The 20,761-nt window shown below is 45.1% G+C and overlaps 12 non-coding genes across 12 annotated transcripts; all 12 read left to right on the forward strand.

The window, feature by feature from the left end:
* Window positions 1-813: 813 nt before the first annotated feature.
* On the forward strand, window positions 814-1,004 carry LOC141177901 (U2 spliceosomal RNA). Its single transcript, XR_012254421.1, has one exon. It is a non-coding gene; the product is annotated as a U2 spliceosomal RNA (small nuclear RNA).
* A 1,117-nt stretch (window positions 1,005-2,121) lies between these two features.
* LOC141177914 (U2 spliceosomal RNA) lies at window positions 2,122-2,312 on the forward strand. Its single transcript, XR_012254429.1, has one exon. It is a non-coding gene; the product is annotated as a U2 spliceosomal RNA (small nuclear RNA).
* A 1,112-nt stretch (window positions 2,313-3,424) lies between these two features.
* LOC141177927 (U2 spliceosomal RNA) lies at window positions 3,425-3,615 on the forward strand. Its single transcript, XR_012254436.1, has one exon. It is a non-coding gene; the product is annotated as a U2 spliceosomal RNA (small nuclear RNA).
* Window positions 3,616-4,730: 1,115 nt separating this feature from the next.
* Window positions 4,731-4,921, forward strand: LOC141177939 (U2 spliceosomal RNA). Its single transcript, XR_012254442.1, has one exon. It is a non-coding gene; the product is annotated as a U2 spliceosomal RNA (small nuclear RNA).
* A 1,115-nt stretch (window positions 4,922-6,036) lies between these two features.
* LOC141177951 (U2 spliceosomal RNA) lies at window positions 6,037-6,227 on the forward strand. Its single transcript, XR_012254446.1, has one exon. It is a non-coding gene; the product is annotated as a U2 spliceosomal RNA (small nuclear RNA).
* Window positions 6,228-7,342: 1,115 nt separating this feature from the next.
* On the forward strand, window positions 7,343-7,533 carry LOC141177963 (U2 spliceosomal RNA). The gene has a single exon (XR_012254454.1). It is a non-coding gene; the product is annotated as a U2 spliceosomal RNA (small nuclear RNA).
* A 1,115-nt stretch (window positions 7,534-8,648) lies between these two features.
* Window positions 8,649-8,839, forward strand: LOC141177975 (U2 spliceosomal RNA). Its single transcript, XR_012254459.1, has one exon. It is a non-coding gene; the product is annotated as a U2 spliceosomal RNA (small nuclear RNA).
* Window positions 8,840-9,954: 1,115 nt separating this feature from the next.
* LOC141177987 (U2 spliceosomal RNA) lies at window positions 9,955-10,145 on the forward strand. The gene has a single exon (XR_012254467.1). It is a non-coding gene; the product is annotated as a U2 spliceosomal RNA (small nuclear RNA).
* Window positions 10,146-11,260: 1,115 nt separating this feature from the next.
* LOC141178000 (U2 spliceosomal RNA) lies at window positions 11,261-11,451 on the forward strand. The gene has a single exon (XR_012254474.1). It is a non-coding gene; the product is annotated as a U2 spliceosomal RNA (small nuclear RNA).
* A 1,115-nt stretch (window positions 11,452-12,566) lies between these two features.
* LOC141177610 (U2 spliceosomal RNA) lies at window positions 12,567-12,757 on the forward strand. Its single transcript, XR_012254189.1, has one exon. It is a non-coding gene; the product is annotated as a U2 spliceosomal RNA (small nuclear RNA).
* A 1,115-nt stretch (window positions 12,758-13,872) lies between these two features.
* On the forward strand, window positions 13,873-14,063 carry LOC141178012 (U2 spliceosomal RNA). The gene has a single exon (XR_012254475.1). It is a non-coding gene; the product is annotated as a U2 spliceosomal RNA (small nuclear RNA).
* A 1,115-nt stretch (window positions 14,064-15,178) lies between these two features.
* Window positions 15,179-15,369, forward strand: LOC141178024 (U2 spliceosomal RNA). Its single transcript, XR_012254476.1, has one exon. It is a non-coding gene; the product is annotated as a U2 spliceosomal RNA (small nuclear RNA).
* Window positions 15,370-20,761: the final 5,392 nt, after the last annotated feature.

Consider the following 20,761-nt stretch of genomic DNA (forward strand, 5'->3'; position numbering starts at 1 on the left):
TGGTGAGATAAGCTGCACAATATAATTGACCTTTCAGTATATTGTTGCACACACACCATCTATTTAGCAAATGCCCTTGTTATCAACAGCAGCCTTTTAAACTCACCTGAGCTAACAGGTATGTGCGCTGGTTACTCTGCTGCGCTTAAAATTTCTTTTTTGGTTTGCTACAATGCCTTTTCTGAAACGTTGTCTCCTTCTGCTGGAACACTGACTTCTTTCATTTAATGCCTGCAGACTATAAAAGAGAACCCAACCCAAAAAGTTTGGTTGATTAGTCTGTGGCATTCTGTTAAACTGTTGCTTATGGCGGTCTCTGTGAGCTTCTCAGCGACATTCAGCCAGCCAGGTATCCTGCCTGCAGTAGATGGAATGTGGCAATGGAACGCTGGCTGCGCGTGTCATAATAGGCTCTGAGCCTTTATATACCTGTGCACAGCAGCAGCCACCTTCAGTCTGCTGCTGGACAGCCAGCAGCAGCAGCAGCAGGAGAGGTATGTAATCAGGAGCCCTCCTGCTAAGGGTAGACAGCTGCTCGTTCCACCCCACCCCCCGCCTTAATTGGTTCTCCTCCCTTCCAACGGTGTTGAGGCGGGTGGGAACAGCAGGGGGTGAAGGTGCTGTGTTTAAAGAGGTGGAGTTATGCAGATCTAAAACGCGTGGATTGCAGCAGCAGCAAGCCGAAAAGTGCAGGCATGTAAGGGATCTAGAGGTTGACAACATGTCTTCTTAACGGGAGTCCAGGAGCTCATCTCCACAAATGGACTTTTCAGGATCCTTGGGTGGCTCCGTAGTTTGAAACCAATTCTGGTTATCGCTTCTCGGCCTTTTGGCTAAGATCAAGTGTAGTATCTGTTCTTATCAGTTTAATATCTGATACGTCCCCTATCTGGGGACCATATATTAAATGGATTTTTAGAACAGGGAGATGGAAAAAGAGCTTGCTCTGTCCACTCCACGCATTGACCTGGTATTGCAGTATCTCCAGGACCGGTGCACCCCTTCTTTAATGCAGTTTCTAAAATCAGAAAGAATTGAATTCAATGTTTTTTGTTCATTTTGCTTGTTTGTTGGATTTTGGGATGGACTCTTTGGCTTTGCTTTTCTTCTCCTCATTGGATTTTTCATGTTCAAAGTTGCAGAAGCCAGATTACAAGCTCATTTTGGTTCAACTTCAGCAACTGTGCATTGCATTGCCATGTAATGTGATGCAATGCTATCTTTCTAGCTCTCCCTTTTTACTTCCTTTTGGATAAACAGACATATTAGGCAAGCATTTTGGAGCTTTCACCTAAATAACTACAGGTGGTGAGATAAGCTGCACAATATAATTGACCTTTCAGTATATTGTTGCACACACACCATCTATTTAGCAAATGCCCTTGTTATCAACAGCAGCCTTTTAAACTCACCTGAGCTAACAGGTATGTGCGCTGGTTACTCTGCTGCGCTTAAAATTTCTTTTTGGTTTGCTACAATGCCTTTTCTGAAACATTGTCTCCTTCTGCTGGAACACTGACTTCTTTCATTTAATGCCTGCAGACTATAAAAGAGAACCCAACCCAAAAAGTTTGGTTGATTAGTCTGTGGCATTCTGTTAAACTGTTGCTTATGGCGGTCTCTGTGAGCTTCTCAGCGACATTCAGCCAGCCAGGTATCCTGCCTGCAGTAGATGGAATGTGGCAATGGAACGCTGGCTGCGCGTGTCATAATAGGCTCTGAGCCTTTATATACCTGTGCACAGCAGCAGCCACCTTCAGTCTGCTGCTGGACAGCCAGCAGCAGCAGCAGCAGCAGGAGAGGTATGTAATCAGGAGCCCTCCTGCTAAGGGTAGACAGCTGCTCGTTCCACCCCACCCCCCGCCTTAATTGGTTCTCCTCCCTTCCAACGGTGTTGAGGCGGGTGGGAACAGCAGGGGGTGAAGGTGCTGTGTTTAAAGAGGTGGAGTTATGCAGATCTAAAACGCGTGGATTGCAGCAGCAGCAAGCCGAAAAGTGCAGGCATGTAAGGGATCTAGAGGTTGACAACATGTCTTCTTAACGGGAGTCCAGGAGCTCATCTCAACAAATGGACTTTTCAGGATCCTTGGGTGGCTCCGTAGTTTGAAACCAATTCTGGTTATCGCTTCTCGGCCTTTTGGCTAAGATCAAGTGTAGTATCTGTTCTTATCAGTTTAATATCTGATACGTCCCCTATCTGGGGACCATATATTAAATGGATTTTTAGAACAGGGAGATGGAAAAAGAGCTTGCTCTGTCCACTCCACGCATTGACCTGGTATTGCAGTATCTCCAGGACCGGTGCACCCCTTCTTTAATGCAGTTTCTAAAATCAGAAAGAATTGAATTCAATGTTTTTTGTTCATTTTGCTTGTTTGTCGGATTTTGGGATGGACTCTTTAGCTTTGCTTTTCTTCTCCTCATTGGATTTTTCATGTTCAAAGTTGCAGAAGCCAGATTACAAGCTCATTTTGGTTCAACTTCAGCAACTGTGCATTGCATTGCCATGTAATGTGATGCAATGCTATCTTTCTAGCTCTCCCTTTTTACTTCCTTTTGGATAAACAGACATATTAGGCAAGCATTTTGGAGCTTTCAACTAAATAACTACAGGTGGTGAGATAAGCTGCACAATATAATTGACCTTTCAGTATATTGTTGCACACACACCATCTATTTAGCAAATGCCCTTGTTATCAACAGCAGCCTTTTAAACTCACCTGAGCTAACAGGTATGTGCGCTGGTTACTCTGCTGCGCTTAAAATTTCTTTTTTGGTTTGCTACAATGCCTTTTCTGAAACGTTGTCTCCTTCTGCTGGAACACTGACTTCTTTCATTTAATGCCTGCAGACTATAAAAGAGAACCCAACCCAAAAAGTTTGGTTGATTAGTCTGTGGCATTCTGTTAAACTGTTGCTTATGGCGGTCTCTGTGAGCTTCTCAGCGACATTCAGCCAGCCAGGTATCCTGCCTGCAGTAGATGGAATGTGGCAATGGAACGCTGGCTGCGCGTGTCATAATAGGCTCTGAGCCTTTATATACCTGTGCACAGCAGCAGCCACCTTCAGTCTGCTGCTGGACAGCCAGCAGCAGCAGCAGGAGAGGTATGTAATCAGGAGCCCTCCTGCTAAGGGTAGACAGCTGCTCGTTCCACCCCACCCCCCGCCGTAATTGGTTCTCCACCCTTCCAACGGTGTTGAGGCGGGTGGGAACAGCAGGGGGTGAAGGTGCTGTGTTTAAAGAGGTGGAGTTATGCAGATCTAAAACGCGTGGATTGCAGCAGCAGCAAGCCGAAAAGTGCAGGCATGTAAGGGATCTAGAGGTTGACAACATGTCTTCTTAACGGGAGTCCAGGAGCTCATCTCCACAAATGGACTTTTCAGGATCCTTGGGTGGCTCCGTAGTTTGAAACCAATTCTGGTTATCGCTTCTCGGCCTTTTGGCTAAGATCAAGTGTAGTATCTGTTCTTATCAGTTTAATATCTGATACGTCCCCTATCTGGGGACCATATATTAAATGGATTTTTAGAACAGGGAGATGGAAAAAGAGCTTGCTCTGTCCACTCCACGCATTGACCTGGTATTGCAGTATCTCCAGGACCGGTGCACCCCTTCTTTAATGCAGTTTCTAAAATCAGAAAGAATTGAATTCAATGTTTTTTGTTCATTTTGCTTGTTTGTCGGATTTTGGGATGGACTCTTTGGCTTTGCTTTTCTTCTCCTCATTGGATTTTTCATGTTCAAAGTTGCAGAAGCCAGATTACAAGCTCATTTTGGTTCAACTTCAGCAACTGTGCATTGCATTGCCATGTAATGTGATGCAATGCTATCTTTCTAGCTCTCCCTTTTTACTTCCTTTTGGATAAACAGACATATTAGGCAAGCATTTTGGAGCTTTCACCTAAATAACTACAGGTGGTGAGATAAGCTGCACAATATAATTGACCTTTCAGTATATTGTTGCACACACACCATCTATTTAGCAAATGCCCTTGTTATCAACAGCAGCCTTTTAAACTCACCTGAGCTAACAGGTATGTGCGCTGGTTACTCTGCTGTGCTTAAAATTTCTTTTTTGGTTTGCTACAATGCCTTTTCTGAAACGTTGTCTCCTTCTGCTGGAACACTGACTTCTTTCATTTAATGCCTGCAGACTATAAAAGAGAACCCAACCCAAAAAGTTTGGTTGATTAGTCTGTGGCATTCTGTTAAACTGTTGCTTATGGCGGTCTCTGTGAGCTTCTCAGCGACATTCAGCCAGCCAGGTATCCTGCCTGCAGTAGATGGAATGTGGCAATGGAACGCTGGCTGCGCGTGTCATAATAGGCTCTGAGCCTTTATATACCTGTGCACAGCAGCAGCCACCTTCAGTCTGCTGCTGGACAGCCAGCAGCAGCAGCAGCAGGAGAGGTATGTAATCAGGAGCCCTCCTGCTAAGGGTAGACAGCTGCTCGTTCCACCCCACCCCCCGCCTTAATTGGTTCTCCTCCCTTCCAACGGTGTTGAGGCGGGTGGGAACAGCAGGGGGTGAAGGTGCTGTGTTTAAAGAGGTGGAGTTATGCAGATCTAAAACGCGTGGATTGCAGCAGCAGCAAGCCGAAAAGTGCAGGCATGTAAGGGATCTAGAGGTTGACAACATGTCTTCTTAAAGGGAGTCCAGGAGCTCATCTCCACAAATGGACTTTTCAGGATCCTTGGGTGGCTCCGTAGTTTGAAACCAATTCTGGTTATCGCTTCTCGGCCTTTTGGCTAAGATCAAGTGTAGTATCTGTTCTTATCAGTTTAATATCTGATACGTCCCCTATCTGGGGACCATATATTAAATGGATTTTTAGAACAGGGAGATGGAAAAAGAGCTTGCTCTGTCCACTCCACGCATTGACCTGGTATTGCAGTATCTCCAGGACCGGTGCACCCCTTCTTTAATGCAGTTTCTAAAATCAGAAAGAATTGAATTCAATGTTTTTTGTTCATTTTGCTTGTTTGTCGGATTTTGGGATGGACTCTTTGGCTTTGCTTTTCTTCTCCTCATTGGATTTTTCATGTTCAAAGTTGCAGAAGCCAGATTACAAGCTCATTTTGGTTCAACTTCAGCAACTGTGCATTGCATTGCCATGTAATGTGATGCAATGCTATCTTTCTAGCTCTCCCTTTTTACTTCCTTTTGGATAAACAGACATATTAGGCAAGCATTTTGGAGCTTTCACCTAAATAACTACAGGTGGTGAGATAAGCTGCACAATATAATTGACCTTTCAGTATATTGTTGCACACACACCATCTATTTAGCAAATGCCCTTGTTATCAACAGCAGCCTTTTAAACTCACCTGAGCTAACAGGTATGTGCGCTGGTTACTCTGCTGCGCTTAAAATTTCTTTTTTGGTTTGCTACAATGCCTTTTCTGAAACGTTGTCTCCTTCTGCTGGAACACTGACTTCTTTCATTTAATGCCTGCAGACTATAAAAGAGAACCCAACCCAAAAAGTTTGGTTGATTAGTCTGTGGCATTCTGTTAAACTGTTGCTTATGGCGGTCTCTGTGAGCTTCTCAGCGACATTCAGCCAGCCAGGTATCCTGCCTGCAGTAGATGGAATGTGGCAATGGAACGCTGGCTGCGCGTGTCATAATAGGCTCTGAGCCTTTATATACCTGTGCACAGCAGCAGCCACCTTCAGTCTGCTGCTGGACAGCCAGCAGCAGCAGCAGCAGGAGAGGTATGTAATCAGGAGCACTCCTGCTAAGGGTAGACAGCTGCTCGTTCCACCCCACCCCCCGCCTTAATTGGTTCTCCTCCCTTCCAACGGTGTTGAGGCGGGTGGGAACAGCAGGGGGTGAAGGTGCTGTGTTTAAAGAGGTGGAGTTATGCAGATCTAAAACGCGTGGATTGCAGCAGCAGCAAGCCGAAAAGTGCAGGCATGTAAGGGATCTAGAGGTTGACAACATGTCTTCTTAACGGGAGTCCAGGAGCTCATCTCCACAAATGGACTTTTCAGGATCCTTGGGTGGCTCCGTAGTTTGAAACCAATTCTGGTTATCGCTTCTCGGCCTTTTGGCTAAGATCAAGTGTAGTATCTGTTCTTATCAGTTTAATATCTGATACGTCCCCTATCTGGGGACCATATATTAAATGGATTTTTAGAACAGGGAGATGGAAAAAGAGCTTGCTCTGTCCACTCCACGCATTGACCTGGTATTGCAGTATCTCCAGGACCGGTGCACCCCTTCTTTAATGCAGTTTCTAAAATCAGAAAGAATTGAATTCAATGTTTTTTGTTCATTTTGCTTGTTTGTCGGATTTTGGGATGGACTCTTTGGCTTTGCTTTTCTTCTCCTCATTGGATTTTTCATGTTCAAAGTTGCAGAAGCCAGATTACAAGCTCATTTTGGTTCAACTTCAGCAACTGTGCATTGCATTGCCATGTAATGTGATGCAATGCTATCTTTCTAGCTCTCCCTTTTTACTTCCTTTTGGATAAACAGACATATTAGGCAAGCATTTTGGAGCTTTCACCTAAATAACTACAGGTGGTGAGATAAGCTGCACAATATAATTGACCTTTCAGTATATTGTTGCACACACACCATCTATTTAGCAAATGCCCTTGTTATCAACAGCAGCCTTTTAAACTCACCTGAGCTAACAGGTATGTGCGCTGGTTACTCTGCTGCGCTTAAAATTTCTTTTTTGGTTTGCTACAATGCCTTTTCTGAAACGTTGTCTCCTTCTGCTGGAACACTGACTTCTTTCATTTAATGCCTGCAGACTATAAAAGAGAACCCAACCCAAAAAGTTTGGTTGATTAGTCTGTGGCATTCTGTTAAACTGTTGCTTATGGCGGTCTCTGTGAGCTTCTCAGCGACATTCAGCCAGCCAGGTATCCTGCCTGCAGTAGATGGAATGTGGCAATGGAACGCTGGCTGCGCGTGTCATAATAGGCTCTGAGCCTTTATATACCTGTGCACAGCAGCAGCCACCTTCAGTCTGCTGCTGGACAGCCAGCAGCAGCAGCAGCAGGAGAGGTATGTAATCAGGAGCCCTCCTGCTAAGGGTAGACAGCTGCTCGTTCCACCCCACCCCCCGCCTTAATTGGTTCTCCTCCCTTCCAACGGTGTTGAGGCGGGTGGGAACAGCAGGGGGTGAAGGTGCTGTGTTTAAAGAGGTGGAGTTATGCAGATCTAAAACGCGTGGATTGCAGCAGCAGCAAGCCGAAAAGTGCAGGCATGTAAGGGATCTAGAGGTTGACAACATGTCTTCTTAACGGGAGTCCAGGAGCTCATCTCCACAAATGGACTTTTCAGGATCCTTGGGTGGCTCCGTAGTTTGAAACCAATTCTGGTTATCGCTTCTCGGCCTTTTGGCTAAGATCAAGTGTAGTATCTGTTCTTATCAGTTTAATATCTGATACGTCCCCTATCTGGGGACCATATATTAAATGGATTTTTAGAACAGGGAGATGGAAAAAGAGCTTGCTCTGTCCACTCCACGCATTGACCTGGTATTGCAGTATCTCCAGGACCGGTGCACCCCTTCTTTAATGCAGTTTCTAAAATCAGAAAGAATTGAATTCAATGTTTTTTGTTCATTTTGCTTGTTTGTCGGATTTTGGGATGGACTCTTTGGCTTTGCTTTTCTTCTCCTCATTGGATTTTTCATGTTCAAAGTTGCAGAAGCCAGATTACAAGCTCATTTTGGTTCAACTTCAGCAACTGTGCATTGCATTGCCATGTAATGTGATGCAATGCTATCTTTCTAGCTCTCCCTTTTTACTTCCTTTTGGATAAACAGACATATTAGGCAAGCATTTTGGAGCTTTCACCTAAATAACTACAGGTGGTGAGATAAGCTGCACAATATAATTGACCTTTCAGTATATTGTTGCACACACACCATCTATTTAGCAAATGCCCTTGTTATCAACAGCAGCCTTTTAAACTCACCTGAGCTAACAGGTATGTGCGCTGGTTACTCTGCTGCGCTTAAAATTTCTTTTTTGGTTTGCTACAATGCCTTTTCTGAAACGTTGTCTCCTTCTGCTGGAACACTGACTTCTTTCATTTAATGCCTGCAGACTATAAAAGAGAACCCAACCCAAAAAGTTTGGTTGATTAGTCTGTGGCATTCTGTTAAACTGTTGCTTATGGCGGTCTCTGTGAGCTTCTCAGCGACATTCAGCCAGCCAGGTATCCTGCCTGCAGTAGATGGAATGTGGCAATGGAACGCTGGCTGCGCGTGTCATAATAGGCTCTGAGCCTTTATATACCTGTGCACAGCAGCAGCCACCTTCAGTCTGCTGCTGGACAGCCAGCAGCAGCAGCAGCAGGAGAGGTATGTAATCAGGAGCCCTCCTGCTAAGGGTAGACAGCTGCTCGTTCCACCCCACCCCCCGCCTTAATTGGTTCTCCTCCCTTCCAACGGTGTTGAGGCGGGTGGGAACAGCAGGGGGTGAAGGTGCTGTGTTTAAAGAGGTGGAGTTATGCAGATCTAAAACGCGTGGATTGCAGCAGCAGCAAGCCGAAAAGTGCAGGCATGTAAGGGATCTAGAGGTTGACAACATGTCTTCTTAACGGGAGTCCAGGAGCTCATCTCCACAAATGGACTTTTCAGGATCCTTGGGTGGCTCCGTAGTTTGAAACCAATTCTGGTTATCGCTTCTCGGCCTTTTGGCTAAGATCAAGTGTAGTATCTGTTCTTATCAGTTTAATATCTGATACGTCCCCTATCTGGGGACCATATATTAAATGGATTTTTAGAACAGGGAGATGGAAAAAGAGCTTGCTCTGTCCACTCCACGCATTGACCTGGTATTGCAGTATCTCCAGGACCGGTGCACCCCTTCTTTAATGCAGTTTCTAAAATCAGAAAGAATTGAATTCAATGTTTTTTGTTCATTTTGCTTGTTTGTCGGATTTTGGGATGGACTCTTTGGCTTTGCTTTTCTTCTCCTCATTGGATTTTTCATGTTCAAAGTTGCAGAAGCCAGATTACAAGCTCATTTTGGTTCAACTTCAGCAACTGTGCATTGCATTGCCATGTAATGTGATGCAATGCTATCTTTCTAGCTCTCCCTTTTTACTTCCTTTTGGATAAACAGACATATTAGGCAAGCATTTTGGAGCTTTCACCTAAATAACTACAGGTGGTGAGATAAGCTGCACAATATAATTGACCTTTCAGTATATTGTTGCACACACACCATCTATTTAGCAAATGCCCTTGTTATCAACAGCAGCCTTTTAAACTCACCTGAGCTAACAGGTATGTGCGCTGGTTACTCTGCTGCGCTTAAAATTTCTTTTTTGGTTTGCTACAATGCCTTTTCTGAAACGTTGTCTCCTTCTGCTGGAACACTGACTTCTTTCATTTAATGCCTGCAGACTATAAAAGAGAACCCAACCCAAAAAGTTTGGTTGATTAGTCTGTGGCATTCTGTTAAACTGTTGCTTATGGCGGTCTCTGTGAGCTTCTCAGCGACATTCAGCCAGCCAGGTATCCTGCCTGCAGTAGATGGAATGTGGCAATGGAACGCTGGCTGCGCGTGTCATAATAGGCTCTGAGCCTTTATATACCTGTGCACAGCAGCAGCCACCTTCAGTCTGCTGCTGGACAGCCAGCAGCAGCAGCAGCAGGAGAGGTATGTAATCAGGAGCACTCCTGCTAAGGGTAGACAGCTGCTCGTTCCACCCCACCCCCCGCCTTAATTGGTTCTCCTCCCTTCCAACGGTGTTGAGGCGGGTGGGAACAGCAGGGGGTGAAGGTGCTGTGTTTAAAGAGGTGGAGTTATGCAGATCTAAAACGCGTGGATTGCAGCAGCAGCAAGCCGAAAAGTGCAGGCATGTAAGGGATCTAGAGGTTGACAACATGTCTTCTTAACGGGAGTCCAGGAGCTCATCTCCACAAATGGACTTTTCAGGATCCTTGGGTGGCTCCGTAGTTTGAAACCAATTCTGGTTATCGCTTCTCGGCCTTTTGGCTAAGATCAAGTGTAGTATCTGTTCTTATCAGTTTAATATCTGATACGTCCCCTATCTGGGGACCATATATTAAATGGATTTTTAGAACAGGGAGATGGAAAAAGAGCTTGCTCTGTCCACTCCACGCATTGACCTGGTATTGCAGTATCTCCAGGACCGGTGCACCCCTTCTTTAATGCAGTTTCTAAAATCAGAAAGAATTGAATTCAATGTTTTTTGTTCATTTTGCTTGTTTGTCGGATTTTGGGATGGACTCTTTGGCTTTGCTTTTCTTCTCCTCATTGGATTTTTCATGTTCAAAGTTGCAGAAGCCAGATTACAAGCTCATTTTGGTTCAACTTCAGCAACTGTGCATTGCATTGCCATGTAATGTGATGCAATGCTATCTTTCTAGCTCTCCCTTTTTACTTCCTTTTGGATAAACAGACATATTAGGCAAGCATTTTGGAGCTTTCACCTAAATAACTACAGGTGGTGAGATAAGCTGCACAATATAATTGACCTTTCAGTATATTGTTGCACACACACCATCTATTTAGCAAATGCCCTTGTTATCAACAGCAGCCTTTTAAACTCACCTGAGCTAACAGGTATGTGCGCTGGTTACTCTGCTGCGCTTAAAATTTCTTTTTTGGTTTGCTACAATGCCTTTTCTGAAACGTTGTCTCCTTCTGCTGGAACACTGACTTCTTTCATTTAATGCCTGCAGACTATAAAAGAGAACCCAACCCAAAAAGTTTGGTTGATTAGTCTGTGGCATTCTGTTAAACTGTTGCTTATGGCGGTCTCTGTGAGCTTCTCAGCGACATTCAGCCAGCCAGGTATCCTGCCTGCAGTAGATGGAATGTGGCAATGGAACGCTGGCTGCGCGTGTCATAATAGGCTCTGAGCCTTTATATACCTGTGCACAGCAGCAGCCACCTTCAGTCTGCTGCTGGACAGCCAGCAGCAGCAGCAGCAGGAGAGGTATGTAATCAGGAGCCCTCCTGCTAAGGGTAGACAGCTGCTCGTTCCACCCCACCCCCTGCCTTAATTGGTTCTCCTCCCTTCCAACGGTGTTGAGGCGGGTGGGAACAGCAGGGGGTGAAGGTGCTGTGTTTAAAGAGGTGGAGTTATGCAGATCTAAAACGCGTGGATTGCAGCAGCAGCAAGCCGAAAAGTGCAGGCATGTAAGGGATCTAGAGGTTGACAACATGTCTTCTTAACGGGAGTCCAGGAGCTCATCTCCACAAATGGACTTTTCAGGATCCTTGGGTGGCTCCGTAGTTTGAAACCAATTCTGGTTATCGCTTCTCGGCCTTTTGGCTAAGATCAAGTGTAGTATCTGTTCTTATCAGTTTAATATCTGATACGTCCCCTATCTGGGGACCATATATTAAATGGATTTTTAGAACAGGGAGATGGAAAAAGAGCTTGCTCTGTCCACTCCACGCATTGACCTGGTATTGCAGTATCTCCAGGACCGGTGCACCCCTTCTTTAATGCAGTTTCTAAAATCAGAAAGAATTGAATTCAATGTTTTTTGTTCATTTTGCTTGTTTGTCGGATTTTGGGATGGACTCTTTGGCTTTGCTTTTCTTCTCCTCATTGGATTTTTCATGTTCAAAGTTGCAGAAGCCAGATTACAAGCTCATTTTGGTTCAACTTCAGCAACTGTGCATTGCATTGCCATGTAATGTGATGCAATGCTATCTTTCTAGCTCTCCCTTTTTACTTCCTTTTGGATAAACAGACATATTAGGCAAGCATTTTGGAGCTTTCTCCTAAATAACTACAGGTGGTGAGATAAGCTGCACAATATAATTGACCTTTCAGTATATTGTTGCACACACACCATCTATTTAGCAAATGCCCTTGTTATCAACAGCAGCCTTTTAAACTCACCTGAGCTAACAGGTATGTGCGCTGGTTACTCTGCTGCGCTTAAAATTTCTTTTTTGGTTTGCTACAATGCCTTTTCTGAAACGTTGTCTCCTTCTGCTGGAACACTGACTTCTTTCATTTAATGCCTGCAGACTATAAAAGAGAACCCAACCCAAAAAGTTTGGTTGATTAGTCTGTGGCATTCTGTTAAACTGTTGCTTATGGCGGTCTCTGTGAGCTTCTCAGCGACATTCAGCCAGCCAGGTATCCTGCCTGCAGTAGATGGAATGTGGCAATGGAACGCTGGCTGCGCGTGTCATAATAGGCTCTGAGCCTTTATATACCTGTGCACAGCAGCAGCCACCTTCAGTCTGCTGCTGGACAGCCAGCAGCAGCAGCAGCAGGAGAGGTATGTAATCAGGAGCCCTCCTGCTAAGGGTAGACAGCTGCTCGTTCCACCCCACCCCCCGCCTTAATTGGTTCTCCTCCCTTCCAACGGTGTTGAGGCGGGTGGGAACAGCAGGGGGTGAAGGTGCTGTGTTTAAAGAGGTGGAGTTATGCAGATCTAAAACGCGTGGATTGCAGCAGCAGCAAGCCGAAAAGTGCAGGCATGTAAGGGATCTAGAGGTTGACAACATGTCTTCTTAACGGGAGTCCAGGAGCTCATCTCCACAAATGGACTTTTCAGGATCCTTGGGTGGCTCCGTAGTTTGAAACCAATTCTGGTTATCGCTTCTCGACCTTTTGGCTAAGATCAAGTGTAGTATCTGTTCTTATCAGTTTAATATCTGATACGTCCCCTATCTGGGGACCATATATTAAATGGATTTTTAGAACAGGGAGATGGAAAAAGAGCTTGCTCTGTCCACTCCACGCATTGACCTGGTATTGCAGTATCTCCAGGACCGGTGCACCCCTTCTTTAATGCAGTTTCTAAAATCAGAAAGAATTGAATTCAATGTTTTTTGTTCATTTTGCTTGTTTGTCGGATTTTGGGATGGACTCTTTGGCTTTGCTTTTCTTCTCCTCATTGGATTTTTCATGTTCAAAGTTGCAGAAGCCAGATTACAAGCTCATTTTGGTTCAACTTCAGCAACTGTGCATTGCATTGCCATGTAATGTGATGCAATGCTATCTTTCTAGCTCTCCCTTTTTACTTCCTTTTGGATAAACAGACATATTAGGCAAGCATTTTGGAGCTTTCACCTAAATAACTACAGGTGGTGAGATAAGCTGCACAATATAATTGACCTTTCAGTATATTGTTGCACACACACCATCTATTTAGCAAATGCCCTTGTTATCAACAGCAGCCTTTTAAACTCACCTGAGCTAACAGGTATGTGCGCTGGTTACTCTGCTGCGCTTAAAATTTCTTTTTTGGTTTGCTACAATGCCTTTTCTGAAACGTTGTCTCCTTCTGCTGGAACACTGACTTCTTTCATTTAATGCCTGCAGACTATAAAAGAGAACCCAACCCAAAAAGTTTGGTTGATTAGTCTGTGGCATTCTGTTAAACTGTTGCTTATGGCGGTCTCTGTGAGCTTCTCAGCGACATTCAGCCAGCCAGGTATCCTGCCTGCAGTAGATGGAATGTGGCAATGGAACGCTGGCTGCGCGTGTCATAATAGGCTCTGAGCCTTTATATACCTGTGCACAGCAGCAGCCACCTTCAGTCTGCTGCTGGACAGCCAGCAGCAGCAGCAGCAGGAGAGGTATGTAATCAGGAGCCCTCCTGCTAAGGGTAGACAGCTGCTCGTTCCACCCCACCCCCCGCCTTAATTGGTTCTCCTCCCTTCCAACGGTGTTGAGGCGGGTGGGAACAGCAGGGGGTGAAGGTGCTGTGTTTAAAGAGGTGGAGTTATGCAGATCTAAAACGCGTGGATTGCAGCAGCAGCAAGCCGAAAAGTGCAGGCATGTAAGGGATCTAGAGGTTGACAACATGTCTTCTTAACGGGAGTCCAGGAGCTCATCTCCACAAATGGACTTTTCAGGATCCTTGGGTGGCTCCGTAGTTTGAAACCAATTCTGGTTATCGCTTCTCGGCCTTTTGGCTAAGATCAAGTGTAGTATCTGTTCTTATCAGTTTAATATCTGATACGTCCCCTATCTGGGGACCATATATTAAATGGATTTTTAGAACAGGGAGATGGAAAAAGAGCTTGCTCTGTCCACTCCACGCATTGACCTGGTATTGCAGTATCTCCAGGACCGGTGCACCCCTTCTTTAATGCAGTTTCTAAAATCAGAAAGAATTGAATTCAATGTTTTTTGTTCATTTTGCTTGTTTGTCGGATTTTGGGATGGACTCTTTGGCTTTGCTTTTCTTCTCCTCATTGGATTTTTCATGTTCAAAGTTGCAGAAGCCAGATTACAAGCTCATTTTGGTTCAACTTCAGCAACTGTGCATTGCATTGCCATGTAATGTGATGCAATGCTATCTTTCTAGCTCTCCCTTTTTACTTCCTTTTGGATAAACAGACATATTAGGCAAGCATTTTGGAGCTTTCACCTAAATAACTACAGGTGGTGAGATAAGCTGCACAATATAATTGACCTTTCAGTATATTGTTGCACACACACCATCTATTTAGCAAATGCCCTTGTTATCAACAGCAGCCTTTTAAACTCACCTGAGCTAACAGGTATGTGCGCTGGTTACTCTGCTGCGCTTAAAATTTCTTTTTTGGTTTGCTACAATGCCTTTTCTGAAACGTTGTCTCCTTCTGCTGGAACACTGACTTCTTTCATTTAATGCCTGCAGACTATAAAAGAGAACCCAACCCAAAAAGTTTGGTTGATTAGTCTGTGGCATTCTGTTAAACTGTTGCTTATGGCGGTCTCTGTGAGCTTCTCAGCGACATTCAGCCAGCCAGGTATCCTGCCTGCAGTAGATGGAATGTGGCAATGGAACGCTGGCTGCGCGTGTCATAATAGGCTCTGAGCCTTTATATACCTGTGCACAGCAGCAGCCACCTTCAGTCTGCTGCTGGACAGCCAGCAGCAGCAGCAGCAGGAGAGGTATGTAATCAGGAGCCCTCCTGCTAAGGGTAGACAGCTGCTTGTTCCACCCCACCCCCCGCCTTAATTGGTTCTCCTCCCTTCCAACGGTGTTGAGGCGGGTGGGAACAGCAGGGGGTGAAGGTGCTGTGTTTAAAGAGGTGGAGTTATGCAGATCTAAAACGCGTGGATTGCAGCAGCAGCAAGCCGAAAAGTGCAGGCATGTAAGGGATCTAGAGGTTGACAACATGTCTTCTTAACGGGAGTCCAGGAGCTCATCTCCACAAATGGACTTTTCAGGATCCTTGGGTGGCTCCGTAGTTTGAAACCAATTCTGGTTATCGCTTCTCGGCCTTTTGGCTAAGATCAAGTGTAGTATCTGTTCTTATCAGTTTAATATCTGATACGTCCCCTATCTGGGGACCATATATTAAATGGATTTTTAGAACAGGGAGATGGAAAAAGAGCTTGCTCTGTCCACTCCACGCATTGACCTGGTATTGCAGTATCTCCAGGACCGGTGCACCCCTTCTTTAATGCAGTTTCTAAAATCAGAAAGAATTGAATTCAATGTTTTTTGTTCATTTTGCTTGTTTGTCGGATTTTGGGATGGACTCTTTGGCTTTGCTTTTCTTCTCCTCATTGGATTTTTCATGTTCAAAGTTGCAGAAGCCAGATTACAAGCTCATTTTGGTTCAACTTCAGCAACTGTGCATTGCATTGCCATGTAATGTGATGCAATGCTATCTTTCTAGCTCTCCCTTTTTACTTCCTTTTGGATAAACAGACATATTAGGCAAGCATTTTGGAGCTTTCACCTAAATAACTACAGGTGGTGAGATAAGCTGCACAATATAATTGACCTTTCAGTATATTGTTGCACACACACCATCTATTTAGCAAATGCCCTTGTTATCAACAGCAGCCTTTTAAACTCACCTGAGCTAACAGGTATGTGCGCTGGTTACTCTGCTGCGCTTAAAATTTCTTTTTTGGTTTGCTACAATGCCTTTTCTGAAACGTTGTCTCCTTCTGCTGGAACACTGACTTCTTTCATTTAATGCCTGCAGACTATAAAAGAGAACCCAACCCAAAAAGTTTGGTTGATTAGTCTGTGGCATTCTGTTAAACTGTTGCTTATGGCGGTCTCTGTGAGCTTCTCAGCGACATTCAGCCAGCCAGGTATCCTGCCTGCAGTAGATGGAATGTGGCAATGGAACGCTGGCTGCGCGTGTCATAATAGGCTCTGAGCCTTTATATACCTGTGCACAGCAGCAGCCACCTTCAGTCTGCTGCTGGACAGCCAGCAGCAGCAGCAGCAGGAGAGGTATGTAATCAGGAGCCCTCCTGCTAAGGGTAGACAGCTGCTCGTTCCACCCCACCCCCCGCCTTAATTGGTTCTCCTCCCTTCCAACGGTGTTGAGGCGGGTGGGAACAGCAGGGGGTGAAGGTGCTGTGTTTAAAGAGGTGGAGTTATGCAGATCTAAAACGCGTGGATTGCAGCAGCAGCAAGCCGAAAAGTGCAGGCATGTAAGGGATCTAGAGGTTGACAACATGTCTTCTTAACGGGAGTCCAGGAGCTCATCTCCACAAATGGACTTTTCAGGATCCTTGGGTGGCTCCGTAGTTTGAAACCAATTCTGGTTATCGCTTCTCGGCCTTTTGGCACGATCTATCAGGTTTACCTGTGTGGTCTTGCCTGTGAGGTGCTCTTGGTACCCTTTCTCTCGGCCTGGGGGGATCGTTCCTCTTCGGAGGGACTTAACCCCCCTGCTGCTATTGGGAGGAAGGATTAGTCCGGGAGCAACGGGAAGAGATCCCATGAAGGCTTGCGCCTTTCAGAGAGAAGAGTCGGTACGTTCCTGAGTGAAGGATGCCGGCAACGCTCACATATTCATCGGGTGATGCCCGGATGCGGAACACCGTGAGGATTGAAGTTGGAGCAGCATCGAGGATGGAGAAGAATTTGGACTACATCTGCCATAGGATTCTTCTTGGAGTTCTGGAGTTTCGGCGGGAAGACATATTCTGCTTCCAGGACAACGAGTACAAGGGGACATACACCATCACCTTCAAGAGCCAGGGATGCTGTCAGCAACTCGTACAAAAGGTAAACGAGAAAAACTACTTAGATGAATTGGATGGACTAACCTTTTGTCTCTTGTATGCTTATGACGAGATCCCCATCGTGGTGCATTTCCCGAACCCCTTTGTGGAAGCTGCAGACATCTCGACCTACCTTACCCGCTATTGTGATGATCTGAGATACCTGGGTACTGTGAAGAACGCGGTAGGCTTCTGGTGCGGCAAGAGAAGGTATATGGCCCGTCTAAAGAGGGACCTTAGTGGAGTGGGAGGAATGCTACACCCTCCCTCAACCTTCGTAATCGGTAAGAGCAGAGGCTACTTATTTTATCCTGGAATGCCAGTATGTTGCAGGAACTGTGGACAAATGGGTCATACCCAAACGTCCTGCACGGGCAGGAAAGTAGACCGCTGCAATAATTGCAGCTGTTACGGACATTTAATGAAGGACTGTCCCGCTGGGAGGAAATGTAATCTCTGCGGTGAGGCGGGGCACATGTTCCGAGGATGCCCCAACAGGACCAGGACCAGGACCTACGCAGAAGCTGCATCTTCTGAAGCTGAGCCGATGCGCCCACCGGTCTTCACTGGCAGGCCGGCGTCGGAGGGCGGTTCGAAGGGCGAGAAGGCTGGGATGGAGCAGGGAGCCGGAGGCCCCTCTGGGGCGGCACCTGCATCGAAGTCCCTTAACGATGGGCGGACCTCGCATGGACCGGAGCGGGGGGGTCCTCCTTCTGGGAGGGTATCCTCCGTATCGATGGTTCCCGATACCGATCCTGTTGGGCTGGAGGGTGGTGCCCCTGTGCGGTTGGCTACAGGGGACCACGCAGCGATGGCCTCAGGATCTTCCAGGGCGATTAGCCAGCCAGATGAGGGGGCTTTGCTTCTAGGTGGCGAACATCAGGAAATCTGTGTTGCTGATCTTGTCCTGATGGACCAGTCTCCCCCCCTGGAGGAGGTGGAGGAAGAGGAGGACTGCACCAGTGACCTAGTGGAGTCTGCCCCGAAAAAGAGACGGAATGTCGAAGCCCCAGCGTCTCCTGGAATGTGGCTGGGAACCGTGACCTACGAGGGGGCAACCGCCGGCTCACAGAATATCGAGTCGTTTGGGTCCTCTAGCCCGGATGTCCTGGAGCAATTTGATATACAGGGCTTTGAGTCAGGTGTCCTCATGGAAGATCCACCACCCTGACCTATGAATGCCCACATTAAGACTTGTCTCACTGAATGTGAGGTCATTAAAGAGCCCAGTTCGTAGGGCTGCTCTATTCAAGTATTTAGAAACCACTGACTTTGACATATGTTTATTACAGGAATGCGGGATACAACATGCACTAAATTATAATGATATCAAGACAGATTGGAGACTGGGGCCCTCCATCTGGTCTGGCTCCAATGACAACAAGTCAGCGGGGGTGGGCTTCCTCTGTTGTGGGAGAAATATTACTATAAATGCTGTCACAGAAATAGTACCAGGCAGAGTGGTTTTAGTGCATTTTAAATTTAATGGTTTTACCCTACGTGTAATGAATATTTATGCTCCCCCTGATAAGCAAGAGAGAATTAATTTATTTGGGATATTGCCATTGTACTGTACTGGGTCATCTCCCCTGATCGTAGGGGGTGATTTTAATTGTCTTTGTGCTAGTGAACAACGAGCAGGGGGTGACCCTTTACGCAAATTGGATAAGTCATGTCATCTATTGAAAGATTTTATAACTGATTTTAAATTATGCGATGCGTGGAGGTCACTCCTGCCGACGGACCCTGGTTATACGTGGTCCGGAAGAGGGGTGTCCTCCAGGATCGATTTTATTTTCCTATCAGATGATTTTAACCCTGTTAAATGTGTTTTAACATCAAATATATTTTCTGACCATAAGGGCTTGGAGGTGCATCTAGAATACCGGGATGAACAGAGGGTCAACAGGGGCCTCTGGCGTCTAAGTACTTACCTGCTGGAGGACCCTCTGATTCGACAAGACTTTGGTAAAGCCTATCAAGCCTGGCGGCGACAAAAACCTTCTGATGCCCCTATGGTAACCTGGTGGGAAAATTTGAAAAAAAAAGTCAGAATGTTTTTTATAAAAGCAGGGAGACGTAAAGCTAGAGAGAAAAAAAGATGTTTTAGTGATCTTAACACCAAACTACAAACACTTTTTAAATTCAAAGAGCTAGGGGTGGAGGTGGGAGATGATATTGCTAGCCTAAAAACTGAAATTCAGAACTGCATAGACACAAAGGGGAAAGAGATTATTTTTAACTCTAGAGTGCAGCACTTGGAGGAGGGGGAGAAGTGCTCTCGCTTCTTCTTCAAAAAAGTCATGGATAAAAGAGAAGTGATCACAAATCTAGAGGGTGAAACATCTATGCAGGGAATGTTGAATGCTACTTTTAACTTTTATAAGCATCTTTTTAGTAAAAAGTGTATAGATGAGTCCTTTTTATCTGATGCTCTTAATGATCTCGATTTTAAGTTAAATTTTACAGACCAGGAGTTTTTAGAGCGCGATATTGTTTTAGAGGAATTATTTTATGTTTTTAAAAGTTTCTCTAAGGGTAAAGCACCTGGGTGTGACGGACTACCTGTAGAATTTTACCTTACTTTTTGGGACATTTTAAAAGAGGACCTTTTTATGCTTTTTAAAGAAGTTTTTATTTGTGAACAGTTGCCATTTTCGTGGAGGAGAGGAGTGGTGTCTTTGATATATAAAAAAGGTGACCGCAGTACTCTAGCGAATTGGAGACCCATAACTCTCCTAAATGTTGATTACAAGGTACTTGCTAAGGTGGTTGCAGACCGGCTCAGGAGTGTCATTGCCAAACTAATCCAGCCTGAGCAGGTTTGTAGTGTACCAGGCAGAAGTATTTCAGAGGTTTTAAACGTATTAAGGGATGTAATTTGGTATTCCAGAGACCGGGGTCAAAATGTAGCTCTTTTAGCCCTAGATTTTGAAAAAGCTTTCGATAGAGTCTCTCATAGATTTCTTTTTAGAGTTTTAAAAAGAATGGGTATCCCTAATATGCTTTTAAATTGTATTAAGATTTTATATAAAAATTGTTTTAGTCAAATTTCTCTTAATGGCTTTTTAACAGATGGAGTTACCCTTGAGTCCGGAGTGAAGCAGGGATGCCCCTTGTCGCCCATCCTGTTCATCTGCGCCATGGAGCCCCTGCTGAGCGCAATAAGGAAAGACAAAGTGATTAGAGGGGTTCCTGTTCCAGGCGGAGGTGGCAGTGATGTGAGAGTCTTTGGCTACATGGATGACGTGACGGTTGTGTGCGTGGACCCTGCTTCCCTCCGGAGGGCGGTGTTGCGCATTGATTTTTTTTCCCAGGCATCCGGTTTTAAACTTAATTTAAATAAATCTGAATGTCTGACTTTGGGATCCTGGGACACCGCCCAACTCCCGCAGCTCACTATAAAACGAGACAATGTAAAAATTCTTGGAGTTGTTTTTAACGAGGAGAATGTGGGAACTCAAAGCTGGGAGAATGTCATAGAAAAAATGTCAAAGAAAATATCATTTTGGAGTTTGAGGTCCCTAACAATGGAGGGGAAAATTTTAATTATAAAATCAGTGTTGTTACCCCTCATACTGTATATAGCTATGGTGTACCCCCCCTCTGATGTTTTAATTAAAAAAATGACTAGGATGATCTTTATGTTTTTATGGAACTCCAAAATGGAAAAATTAAGGCGAGAAATAATGAGGAAGAATAAAATGAACGGCGGAAGGGATGTCCCCGATTTACATATTTATTTGTATTTAAATTATTTCTGCTTTTGTTTCAAACATTTTAATGGTAATAGTGCGCTAAGTTATTTTTTAAAATA

This window comes from Phyllobates terribilis, unplaced genomic scaffold (genome assembly GCF_046119375.1).
Source record: "Phyllobates terribilis strain yellow unplaced genomic scaffold, ASM4611937v1 Scaffold_27__1_contigs__length_16484149, whole genome shotgun sequence".
Lineage (NCBI taxonomy): Eukaryota > Metazoa > Chordata > Amphibia > Anura > Dendrobatidae > Phyllobates > Phyllobates terribilis.